This window comes from Cupressus sempervirens, chromosome 9, assembly GCF_028749045.1.
Source record: "Cupressus sempervirens isolate cs-2001-9-10 chromosome 9, ASM2874904v1, whole genome shotgun sequence".
Classification (NCBI taxonomy): Eukaryota; Viridiplantae; Streptophyta; class Pinopsida; order Cupressales; family Cupressaceae; genus Cupressus; species Cupressus sempervirens.
This window is the reverse complement of record NC_143126.1, coordinates 184,432,075-184,446,486: the sequence shown is the minus strand read 5'-3', so window position 1 is coordinate 184,446,486 and position 14,412 is coordinate 184,432,075.

The window sequence follows — 14,412 nt, the reverse complement described above, 5'->3', positions numbered from 1 at the left end:
AGGACACTACAGTCCACCCTCCTTGAAATTGCTTGTCCTCAAGCAATTTAGCAACACAGTGAATTTCAACCTCCACCCAAATTCCAAATATAGTATGTGACATCCCTGTGGATATTAAACCAACTGCAAACCAACAACATCAGAACCAACCACATGTCTTGCAGCCTAGCTCCCAAAACTTGTGCTGATGATGTAGAAGTTAGAATGTTACCAGAAGGAAACATGATGGAAGATCTATGAAACCTCTTCTTCCTTGTATCCAACCACTATATATATATTGGACTAGAATCCTAATCATTACCAATATGCATTGAAAATGATGTAGCTATAGGTAAATCAAATGCACTCATGCCAACTATATCAACAATAGGTGTAACCACATCAAAATATATGGACATAGGAACAACACTAACTATTGCAACAGAAAATTGAATTGAATATGTAGTTGATGAAAATTCATAATCATCAACATGTGTGCTATCATTAGAATACACATCAACCAATACATGTATACTACTAAACTCCTCATTGGATGGTTCAACTAACATATAAGTGGCTACTGATATGACAATATCCTCGCATTCTCCTAATCCCACTATTGTTACATCACCATTCCCTAACAAAGCTTCATATGTGGACTCCTGACTCTGCACACATGACTCAACACCAAATTGTGAATCAATAATACTAGAGCATAAACCCACATCTACTGACTCAACTAAAACACCCATATCACCAACATCATAGCTAAGTGGCTCTATATATGTCTTGATCCCACCTGAGGAATCAACTACCTCCTGCATTGGAGAAACATACAAATCATCATTATTAATGCCCATATCTCTAGCCATAAGTTGCAACATCATATCCATTTGCCTATTCTGCTCCTATTGCATATGTTGCCCCTCCTCTAATGTACCCAATAACTATCTGAACATTACATCCTGATCAGAATCGATATACATTTTGTCAAACACTTTTCCCTCTATCTAGCTATCCCAAATTCACTATAAGACCTCTATAGGATGGCAAGACTTAAAGCTCTGATACTACTATAATGACCCCAATAGGTTATAACTTCTTCAAACACCAAAATTTTTTATACTTTAGTTGTTCAACATTTCATTAAACACTTTGCAAGAAAGCTCTGAGACACTGTAATGGGCACCCTAGAAATGCCCAAGAATGGAACCAACTACTAATAAAGATTCTAATATTTTTGCATAGATTTTGAAACCATATAACATAAACAAGAAGAAATTTATTCAAACTGAAGATTGAACCACTGCTAAAATAATATTAGTTCTTAAACTAATAAAATTAAATACATAACAAACTCACTAATTACTCCAGCATCATAAGATCAAATACATAACAAGCTCTTCAACTCACTAATTACACCCAATCTATGTATAGCGAGAAATGCATCCAAGCTTCTTTTTAATGAGTTGATAGCAATGAATTCCAAAGGCCAAACCCCAAGGGAATGCTATCTAGAATGTCACAAGAGAGGACAAATGACCTCTAATGCCAAAAATAGATCTATAACTCACACATCCAAGTTTTTATCGAATGCAATTCACAATAATCTTATGCTAAAAAATGAAGCTCCCAACTCTATTTATACTTTTCTTTCACCCTTCTAGAAGGAAATAAAATATTAATTAATTGCATTTACTAGAAGCTTCCCTCTTCCATTTTATTTCCTTCTAGAAGGGTGAAGGAAAAGTATAAATAGAGGTGGGAGCTTCATTGTTTAGCATCAAATTATTGTGAATAACATTTGATAAGAGCTTGGAGGTGTGAGTTATAGATTTGTTCTTGGCATTAGAGGACATTTGTCCTCTCTTGTGACTTCTAGATGTCATCCCCTTGGGGCTTGGCCTTTGAAATTCATTGCTATGTATTTAATTTTATTAGTTTGAGAACTAATATTATTTCAACAGTAATTCAATCTTTAGTTTTCATAAATTTCTTTTTGTTCATGTTATGTCATTTTAAATCTATGCAAAGACATTAAAATCTCTTTCAAAAATTGGTTCAGTTCATGGGCATTTCCAGAATGTCCATTACAAGAGTATCAGAGCCCATTTAAGTGGTATTAGAGCTTTCTTGCAAAGTGTCTGATGAAATGTCAAACAACTAAAGTATAAAAGGTTTTGGTGTTTAAAGAAGTTATAACCTATTGTGGTCATTACATATTGTGTTCTTTGTGTTGTGAATTTCTTTCTGTATTTTATTTGTGAAGTTATAGTTGTGTTATTTTTTGAGATTATTCATGAATTATTATTTTTCCAGTTTAATAATCATTTATGATAGGAGATTAAAAATCAATGACTTCAATAGGAATTTTCACATGGTATCAGAGCATTATTAAGGGTAGAAGAGTTTTTCCCTAGGAAAGAAATTAAGGGTTTATATATCATAGTGTGATCCTTTTTGAATTATTATTGCTTTAATCCCTTAAGATGGCTTCACCTAGTTTGAAAGATCAGGACATATTGGATGGTACCTCAAAGTTTGGTGTCTAGAAGGGCAAAATTTCTTTATTGTTGGAAGAGAATGATATCAAGGATTATATTACTAGTGTTGTAGTTGTACAGATGTGATACAGCTTGGAACATATAAGAAGGATGATGCCAAGGTGAGGAGGATTATCCTTTATGGTGTTAAGGATCATATTGTTCCACATATTGCAGAGCTAGATAAGACGAAGAAAATGTGGGATGCCATTTTGAATCTATACCAGAATGCTACCACCAACAGGAAGATGATTTTTAGAGAGAAGTTGAAGAATACCTGGATGAACTAGGGAGAAGATGTTACAAGTTACCTCACCAGGCTTAAACTTGTTAAGGATAAGTTAGTAGCTATTAGAGATAGTCCCAGTGATGATGAGCTAGTGAGAATAACCCTAAATGGGTTTTCTAAACAATAGAGTGTCTTTTTTCAAGTTATCACTGCATGAGATACCTTACTGAGTTGGGATTGACTATGGATTACTTTCACTTAGGAGGAGTTCAAACTAAGTCTTGTCAATAGGGCCAACAAGAGTTAGAAAAGTGAGGTGGAATAGGAAAACGTTGCTTTAGTAGGGAAAGGGAAAGTAAAGAAGGGATCTAACAAAGGATCAAATTCACAAAGTGAGAAAAAGAAGAAGGACCTTTCTAAGGTCAAGTGCCTTGGATGTCATGAGTATGGTCACTATGTGAGTGATTACTTAGAAAGGAAGAAGGAAAAGAAGCAGGTGGCAGCTTTAGCAGGTGTAGAAGAACTCTCCAATAGAATGGACGATGAGTTTACACTTATATCTTGTAGACTATCTGGTATATAGATAGTGCAGTGTCATTTTATATGACAGGAGTTAGAGAGTACTTCTCCAATTATAAAGAGGAGAACACCAATATCTAGATTTCTATGGGAAACTTGTCCAAACTCAACCCAGTTGGGAAATGGACTATTCAGTTTCAGAGGGAGAATGGAAAGATAATTCCAATTCATGATGTGTTGCATGTGCAAGGCTTGGGTATGAATTTGATTTCTATATCTATTCTTTAGGATAGGGGCTATAATGTACTCATTAGAGGGACCCATATGTTGATTAAGCACAAGGATTAGAAATCACCCATGACTATTGGAGTTAGGAGTGGTCACCTTTATAGGTTGTAGTTTGATACTCCTAAGGCACTCATGAGCAACAGTAACCCTAGAGATCTTGGAGAGCTATGACATAGGAGGATGGGCCATATTCATCATGGAGCACTCAAATTGCTTTGTGAGATAGTGATAGGTGCTTCAGAGGTGAGCATATAGCATAATGATGTATGTAAGGGATGCATGTTGGGAAAGTTTACAAAAAAATCTTTTCCAAGGAGTGACACCAAATCTTAAGGTGTTCTTGATCTAGTGCATTCAGATGTTTGTGGACCAATGTCAACAAAGTCTCTCAGAGGATTTGAGTACTATGTTACTTTTATCAATGATTTCTCTAGGAAGACCTAGATATACTTCTTGAAGACCAAGGATGAGGTTTTTAGTTGATTCCAAGAGTTCAGTGCTCTAGTAGAGAACTCAATAGGAAGGAAGATAATGACTCTTTAGTCAAACAATGGAGGCGAGTAGAAAGGAAATAACTTCTAGGAGTTTTGTACCAGAGAAGGAATCAAGAGAGAGTGGACTATTCCTTACAATCTACAGTAGAATGGAGTTGCTGAGAGGAAGAACCATTCTATATTGGAGGTGGAAAGAGCTATGCTACATGACAAAGATATGCACCACTACTTATGGGTAGAGGCATGTAGTATAGTATTCTACATTCATAACAAGGTTCCACACAAGGCACTAGGCAAGATGACACCAGAGGAGGATTTCATAGGAAAGAAGCCATATGTTGGTCACTTCAAAATATTTGGGAGTTTGACATATGGTCATATTCCAAGTGATACACATACCAAGTTAGATCAGACTATAAAGAGAGGGTACTTTGTTGGGTACAATGAAACCTCAAAGGCATATAGGATTTTTATCCCTGGGACTAGAAGAATTATTATCAGACATGATGTTAAGGCCATGGAGGACAAGGCATTTAGAAGGTCCAAAGATTTTCTAGCAGATGATTAGAGTGAGTGGCCAATAGAAGCTCCAAGGCCTAGTCAAGGGCAGTAAAGCACACATATAGTTACCAGTACAAGTGTAGGCTTAGGTGGTGAAGATTCATAGAGTATGGAGTAATAGGTGCAATAGGAAATGCATCTAGAAGACTTAGAGGTTGATATTTCATCCTCTGTAGTTGGCAATAGGAACCATGAGGTTCAAGAGACACAAAGAGATACTCAAGAATTTGTGGGAGCTCCTAGGAAGAGTACTAGACAATGGAGACAACCAAGCAAGTTCAATGACTATGTGGCATTAGTTAGTCAGTTGGTAGATAGTGAGCCTTACAACTATCAGGAGGCTACAGAGCATCAAGTATGATAGGATGCTATGGTTGAGGAGTATTCCTCAATAATGTAGAATGATGTGTGGGAGGTAGTTCGTAGACCAATAGATAGGACAATTATTGGATCATGTTGGATCTATAAGATAAAGCACAGTGCAGATGGTAGCATTAAGAAATACAAGGCAAGGTTTGTGACCAAGGGATTCTCTCAAAAGGAGGGAACAGACTATGAGGAGACATTTTCTCCAGTGACTAGGTATACTTCTATATGAGTTGTGATCTCATTTGCAACATAGATGGGATGGCAGATCCATCAAATGGATGTCAAAATAACATTCCTTAATGGTGAATTAAAGGAGGAGGTACACATAGAGAAAACAAAAGGCTTTGTAGTACACAACAAAGAGACCCACGTGTGCAGATTGAAGAGAGCATTGTATGGACTCAAGCAGGCTCCCAAAGCGTGATATGAGTGCATTGATACATACTTGTAGGAAATGGGCTTTGTAAAGAGTGAAGAAGATGCTAACCTCTACTACTTGGTGGTTGGGGGTGAGGTTCTCATTATTTTTCTTTATGTGGATGACTTGTTTCTTATAGGTGCACCAGGGCTCATAGAAGACTGCAAGAGGAACCTTGCAAAAGAGTTCGAGATGAAGGATTTAGGACTTATGCACTACTTTCTAGGCATGGAGGTAGGGTAAACTTTAAGAAACCTCCCTTCAAAAAAAGATATAAATTATTGGCGAATCTTTTATTATTTTGAAAAAAGAAATTATTTTTATTGGCGAATCTTTCAATTTTTTTATTTTAGATATTGTTTACATTGGCGATTAATTTGGAATCATAATTTTTGAGTAGAAAATATTAGCAAATCTCAATAATAATATGAAGTTCGCTAATCATCATGGAATATTACAAATCAAAATTGAACATGTTTTATCTCATGGAAATTATTAGGATAATTACATTATATGTTAAATCAATAGTGAAAACTAAATATTGGTAATATATCCCTAAAGTAACTAATAATTATGATAATTATTGGTGAATTAATTTTAATTTATTTGATAAGATATAATATTTAGGTGAGTCAAATCTAATCATGTATCAAATATTGTGGCGAATCTTTGAGTTTAATTTTTTTAATAAAATAAATTATTAAGCTATTTTAAATATTTTAGAACTAAATTTAATAAAAATTTGAAGATTTAGGTTGCATTAAATCTTAAATTATTCGTGAAATTACTCGCAAATTTTTTCTAAAATTCGCAAAATTACGAATATTCACTACTAAAAACCACCCTACATGGAGGTGTGGCAAATAGATGGAGAGATTTTCCTTGGTCCAGAGAAATATTGCATTGAAATCTTGAAGAGATTAGATGAGGATTGCAAAGCCATGTCTACACCCATGATCATGAATTGGAGGAAGGTAGATACATCTAAGGATAAGGATGTAGATCGCACTTTATATAGGCAGTTGATTGGTTTGTTTATGTACTTGCTCAACAATAGGCTAGATATTGCATTTGCAGTGAACTCACTTAGTTAGTTCATGGTTGAACCAAAGACAATTCATTGAATAGTGACCAAGCATGTATTGTGTTACTTGTGTAGTATAGTTGAGTATGGGATCATAAATGTTTGAGGTGAAGGTATCAGATTGATAGGCTATATTGACGTAGATTGGGCAGGAAGTCCAACTAACAAAAGGAGCACTTTAGGGTGTTGTTTCAGTTTGAGATCAAGAGTTGTATCTTGGTTCAGTAGGAAGTAGAAATTTGTGGCTCTAAGTTTAGCAGAAGCAGAATACATAGTAACTAGCATGGTGACATGTGAAGCTATATGGCTTTAGAAGTTGTTTGTAGCCTTGTTTGGTGAGAAGGTTGAGACTATTGTGATACATTGAAACAATCAGAGTTGCATTAAGTTGTCTAAAAATCTAGTATTTCATGATAGGTGTAAACATATAGACATCAATATCACTTCATCAGAGATTGTGTACAATTGAGGGTTGTTCAGCTATAGTACATACCTACAGAGGAGCGCATTCTGACTAAGGCATTAGGGAAGGCTAAATTCATCTTCTTCAGAGATAAGTTGGGTGTCATGCAAAACAACTTCCTTGCTAAGAGGGAGTGTTATTTTAGGCAGCTTGGAAAATATCCATATGTGATTAATTAGCAAATATTTGTTAATTAATCGACTCCTAGAAGAAACTAGTAACCTATTGGTTAGCTTGTTATCAAGAAGAAACTAGAAAATTCTTGGTTAGGTTGTTATCAAGAAGCAACTATAAACTTCTTGATTAGGTTCTCTTGATCAAGAAGCAACTAGAAACCTCTTGGTTAGGTAGTATAAAAGGGGGTCAAGAGAGGCATTTGGTGAATAAAGGAACACAAGGAGTTGTAGAAGCATTTTCAGTGTTAGCAAATAGTCTTGCAGTGTTAGCAAGGGGATAGTGATAGCATTGGGGATAGTAGTGGGGAATATCAAAGGGAGAAAATGAGAGGTTGTCTAAATTTTGCTACTGAGAGTCAAGGAATTTTGTATCTCTTGATTTTCTAAAGTTAATATATTTTCCATCTACAGAATTGGTTTTCCCTTAGGGGTTTTTCTAGGGACGATTTGTCCAAAAATATTGTGTTCTTTTTGTTGTAAATTTCTTTCTATATTTTATTGGTGAAGTTGCAGTTGCATTATTTTTTGATATTAGTCATGAATTATTTTTTCAACAGTTTAATAATAATTTATGATAGGAGATTAATAATTAGTGATTGCAATAGGAATTTTCACAGTTTATATACTATCTTTCACTTCATATTCTTCCCTTTTCCTTCCCCCCAAAGAGTGGGATTTACTCTCAACTTATATCCTATGTGTGGGATAGTGTTGTCTAAGATGTAAAGCTTACAAGGGGATACTTAGGTTTTTTTAGTGTCGAGCTTGGTAAAGTTTTACATTTTAGTTTAGGCTTTAGCCAATACCTACATGGGACTAGATGCTAATGGAGAAGTGTCTTTTCATGAATAGTTCTTACATCCTCATAATTATGTTTTAATAACCAGGTTTCAGTTTGGGTAGTTAATATCATTTTCTATTTATATTGATTAATTCAATATAGATAAGAATTAATTAGTTATGCAAAGTAATGGATACATAATATCCTCTTAGCATTATAATCGAATATATCTATATGTTTCCATCAAACTCTAAGTTGATGTATTATACTATATTATACAATTAATATATTAGTTTATAATATAATGTACTATGTTATATTTCACTATATCAATTATATTATATTATTATAGTTATTTAATAATAAATTATCTTATAATTTATTATTATTCAATTTTTTTTATTCTATACAATCTCATTTTGATAGGGACATTTCACTTTTATAGTCATACTAGGGCCTACACATGAAAGATAGCAAAGAGTAATAAAGTGTTCCATTCATTCTAGGAAAGATGGATTCTAGTGGATCATACTAATAAAATATAGGTCAATGAGTTTGAATCAAATTACATAGTAATATATTAACATGATCTATATATTTTATATAGAATTTTTCATTGCATGTTCACATACTTTGAACTTATAAAAAAAAACTATAAATGAAACTAATTAAATGCTTTTATTTGAGACATTCTTGAACAACTATATCTATGTTTTCTTCCTAATGTGTAATGCATAAGATTTTAGTTTTCCCCATCTAATAACATTATCAAAAAATACGTTATTATTGTAATTTGTTTTTTTCATTTTGATTGAAATTTATGAAGATGTAAGGCTATGATGATTGAAGTGTGTCTACACACACAAATATATGTATATAAACATTCATACTTATACACACATTTAGATATACATATGCATATACTCCTATGTGTCTTATTGATAAATTTTTTACTAATAAAAAATAGATTGTAGTTTTCTTGAATCAATATCATATCCAACTTTGTCTCTTCAAGAGAAAACTTTAAAATATGATGCTTCATCAGACTATTAGGACCTCTAAAATTCCATGGTAAGACTTTCATTAGAAAACAATATAAAAAAGGGGGGACATGAATCATTAGGCTCAAAGACAAAGTAATCATTTTGATCCCTTTGTCCCACCCTTGTCTTTTTGGGACCCTTCTTTATTCTTCTTCCCCTTTCTTTTGTGCTTGTTACCTAGGTGGTTTGAGGTTGACATTTGTTTACCTCTTTGACAAATTTTAGAACTCTACCTTTGTTTAGCTTATCCTTTTTATTATTCTTTCTATCTACTATATTTTGGTTGAGTTCTTCAAAAAGTTTCTCATTGTGGTCTAGCTCCTTATAGGAAGAAGTAACATACAAGAGGTTTAGAGCATTGAGCTAATCGCTACATTTGAAAGTACTTGATTCTTCAAGATCATTAGGGGAATTGGGGGAGTTAGAAGAACTAAGAAGCTTGAAAGGTGATTAGGGCTAGCAGAAGAAGAGGGAATTAAAGAACCCATGTTAGTAGAGTTAAGGATAATTGGGTCCTGATGTACAACTTCATCTATAATTTTCTACTAAGTAGAGTTTAAGCGAGGATTATTCTCCTTCAACACAAGGGATGAGGTGGCTTGACTTAGAGGAGATTTAGGAGCAATAACATGGGGACCTCCAGTAGGGAGGGGATTAGGGGGTGCTAAGCTCTTCTCTCCTCTAGCCTAGGGAACTTTACACAAGACATTTCCACTTTTCACACTTTAGCGATTAGAAGAAGTAACCCAATTTAGATTCCAATTTAACCACCATTGGAAACTCCTTGTTCACCTTAAAACTCATGCAAATTATAGTGGAGAGGAGTCTACACTTTGATTAAGTTACCTTATCCATGGATAGGACAGTACCGAATGAATGGAATACCTCTAAATACTTCATTGTTCAAAAAATCTAAATGGAGACCAAGGAGGTGAACCCAAGTTGGGGACTGCATTCCAAGCTCCACCACTGGGTCAATTTTGGGCTTCCATTTGTAGATCATAGCTAAAGTATTTTTAGCATTAGAAACTAGGGACCTTGACCCATTAGAAAGAACAAACATGATATCCTCCTTATTATAGAACAACAAAAATACCATTTACTAGAGAATTAATTTTGGCACTTCCTTTCAAAGGCCAAATAGAGGTAGCTCACTTCCTGAGAAGTTCAATGGAAGGTCTAAAGAGAAGGAAGCAGACAACTTGAGTAAGTTCTAGTTGTTTCATCATTTTTCTCTAGGATTACATCAAGGATATTAAAAGTATCCCCTTTAACTAAGTACAAACCTTTAGAATCCAAGGGAACAATGGATGTAATAGCTACACTATCTACTTTAGAAGCAAATGAGATACCATTTTGGATTGAGGCTGCAAAGGGGCTGCCATTGAAAAGTGTTGTTTTGTCAAAGTCCCTTCAGAAATAATAGTGGAAGGGGCTAGGTGTTGGTTCTTGAGATGGGTTACCAAGCTAATGAGAGCCTCAAGAGGCCCAAACTGGATCTTGAGGGCCACTAGGGGGTAGGATTACACTCTAGAGGGGTTTTGGGAAGGAGGGCTCCCACTAGGCCAACCATAACCTAATATGAGAGCAAGGGAGGGAAGCCACAAAGCCAAAGGCAATGGGATGGCAACAAGAAGTTGAAGAGTAGGAAAAAATAAATAAATATTGTTGCTAATATTATTACTACAATATCATAAAAAAATATAGTCTTATTGCTATTATTACAGTATTATAGAGATGAGTTTTGCTGCTACTTGTTTAAATTAGATAATAAGATTAAGTTGAATTTTTTATATAATTTAGAGTTATATTTGTTAATGTTGATAGGCATTCTACAATGATAGAATGGGGGAGTGAGATGGTGTGAGCATGTTAATGTTAACTTTTATTCTGTTAGGTTAAATTTGACAACCATCTACATTTCAAAAGTTTAAATTTTATTATAAATAAAATATGCTTTTAAAATAATTTAATAAATACAACATAAAATATCCATTTAAATTATAATATTTGGAGATATAAATTATCCATTTCTTAAGAAATCAAAATAAAAATCTTAGTAAAAACCTAAATAAATGGAGACAAGTGCCACTTAGTGGCTTAGTACTTCCTTCAATAATTTAATTTTTAATTTAATTTGTAAATTTAGTTTTAATTTAATATAAAAAAAATTAATGTATTAAATATAATAATTTTCACTTGTTTTATATTTTAAAGAAAATCAATAGATTAATTGTTCAACACAAGCATGAATAGAAATAAAACTAAAAATAGTAAATCATATTTATCCACCTAATTGTATGAGTAAATAAATATAATAAATAATAATGTATATTAGAATTAACACTTTTATGTGTATTAAAAAAAAACACAAAGATTCAAAAATTTAAAAAAATAAATAAATATAATAAAATAAATATTTAATAATTATATATAAAATATAATTAATATTTAAAATAACATAATAGTTACATATATAAAATTCTTTCAATACAAACTAGCTATATTCATATTATATATTTATATAATATATATAGAGAAAGTCGAGAGATATCAAGGCTTTAATTTTTTAATATGAGTATTTCTTTGTGTAAATTAAAGCCTTGCTATATCTCATCTTTCTCTATATATATTATATAAATATATAATATATATATATATAGCTAGTAGCATACAGAGGGGATGTTAAAAGAATAGTTAGGGTTAAAATTAGTTGAGTGTTTTTGAAATAAAAAGTGACAAAAAACAAGGAGTTCAACCCTTACAACCAAAATGCTGGTGACCAACACATTACCAACAGAGACCCACAGAGAACATTACAGGGGTAAAAACATACAAAAGTCCCACATAACTAGTATAAAAATATACATGTAACTTAACCAACAAACTACCATTAACTTAAACGATGCTCCCCCCCTCTTTCCTTCCGTATCAAGGACTTAATATCTTCGTTTAAATTTTCCATATTCCTCCAGCATGCTACTTCTATTTATTTAAACCCCATGGTAGTTGCTGCATCAACCACCTTATTTCCTTCCCTATAGATGTGCTACAGGTGGACCTTTTCCATCCTTTCTAAAATATATCAGATGTCCTTAATGATAGTTTGAATATTCCATCTTGGTTGGGACACATCATTAACCAAATCAATAATTAATTTGGAGTCCCCCTCTATGGTTATCTCTTTAAGTTACATTTCACTAATCAGCTGAAAACCCCATAACAAGGCCATAGCCTCAGCCAAATTATTACTTCCACTCCCCACGTTACCTGCATAGACTAACAACACATTGCCATTCCCATCCCACAACACTCCACCAGCCACTCCTATACCTCCTCTAGCAACACCATCAAAATTTAGTTTAAATTGTGTAAGGGTAGGTGGTTTCCATCTTGTTTGTTGTATCCTTAACATTTTTGAGTTATCAAAATGGTAAAAATCCTCATGAACACCCCATTTTGCAGCAATTTGACCTTCTTGCCTACTTGGTTCTTCCTTTGGCATCTTACATTTGGAAACCCTAATATTTTCCTTCAGCAATTTCTCCATTATTCCAAAAACCACCTCCACTGGTTTTTCCTCCTCCCAAAATACTCTGTTATTCCTTTCTTTCCATATATTCTAGTAAAGATATGGTGGAACAATTTTCCACAAAAGACCAATTTTGGGTGATAGAAGGGGTAGTCCAAGTTCTCCACAAATTGCCATAGGTTGTCCCTCATAACCCAGTCCAAACTAAATCTCCCCCACACCATAGCTCATATCATTAAGCTATACTAACATTCAAGGAATAGGTGGGAAATACTCTCCTCCTTTTTCCTATAGAGATAACAAGGGTTTGTTATATAAAAACCTCTTCTTTTCAGATTGTCTATGGTTAAAATTTTGCCATGTTGAATCGTCCACTAGAAAAAATTGATTTTAGGGAGAAGGTTACTAATCCAAACATTACTCCGCAATGGTGGAAAAAGATCCTTGCTAAAGAGGTGCTTGTAAGCCGTTTTGACTATGAAGTTACCAATAGAAGTTAAGTCCCAAACTGTATTATCCTCTTGGATTAGAATAGGGGGTCTCTGTGTTCTTATCAACTCTTCCAACTCCTTAATAAGCTGAATATCTTCCTAAGAGTAAGTATCTTTATACAGTTTCTTCCACTTCTTCTCGTGATAAATATAGTCCTCCACCTTCCTTCCTATTTCTACATTAAGTATCTCCATTAGTCTTTTGAATTTATTGAAAACTAGCGGTTTCCTTCCCAACCAATTGTCTTCCCAAAATCTGATGCTATGGCCATTCCCCACTAACCAACTTGTCCCTTCCCTCAATAAGCCTCTACTCTTAACTATATTCATCCAAATTTTGGAACCTCCTAGGAGGTCATTATTGAAAAGATTCCAATTGAAGAGGGAATTAGACATATATTTATCTTTCATAATATTACCCTAGTCAATATTATGTTCTCCTAATCTCCAGCCAATCTTTGAAAGGAAAGCTTTATTAAAGTCATGCAGAAAATTAGTTGAGTGTTAAGAATATGATGTTTAGTTGATTTATTATTATGATTGGGATTCGTTATCATTTATAGGTTTATTAGGTTTAAGGTTATGGTTCAATTGAGGTCAACATTTAATCAGTAATAGGGTGCACTTTTTTCTAGGGTTATTATGTAATGAATTAATGAAAGGTTTAACATTTTGGTGTATTTAAGGTTATTTTGTGGTTAGAGTTTAGTTCTGTTTATTTTTTTCCTCTATCTTTCAATGTACTCTCTCTCTCTCTCTCTCTCTCTCTTGTGTGTGTGTGTGTGTGTGTGTGTGTGTGTGTGTGTGTGTGTGTGTGTATTTATACATATGTATAAATATATATGTGTGTGTATATATCTATGTGTGAGTATATATATATATATATATATATGACTGAACTTTTATAGGATTATATAAAGAATAAAAATTAGGTTTTAGACAATATTTTTAAACCTAATTTAATTATGGGTTAACAGTCAAAATGGATTTTTAACGTTAGTTTTAATTTTGGTTTTGTATTATCATTTATTTTGGTTTAATAGAAAACCTATTGTTCAATTATTTTGAAAAAATGAAATAGAATCTAGGTGTTGATATCACATTAAAAATTAAATCAAACACTAATTTTATTAGTGTGTCATATCTAGAGTTATTAGGAAAATTTTTGATGATACAATTTCCCTAAAAGTAAGTTTTCAACTTAATTTAGTATATAACATTAGATTAACCATTTGGTTGACAAAAATATTTTATTTTTATTTTTTAAGTCTATCATATCTAGATTTATTTTTTAATTATAGGTTGTCTTTAATTATTTCTTAGTTTAATACTAAAAAAATATAGGTTTAATTTTATTTTTATTATATCTGTGTGTGTGTGATATATATATATATGTATATGTATAATTGAACTTTTATAGGATTATATAAAGAATAAAAATT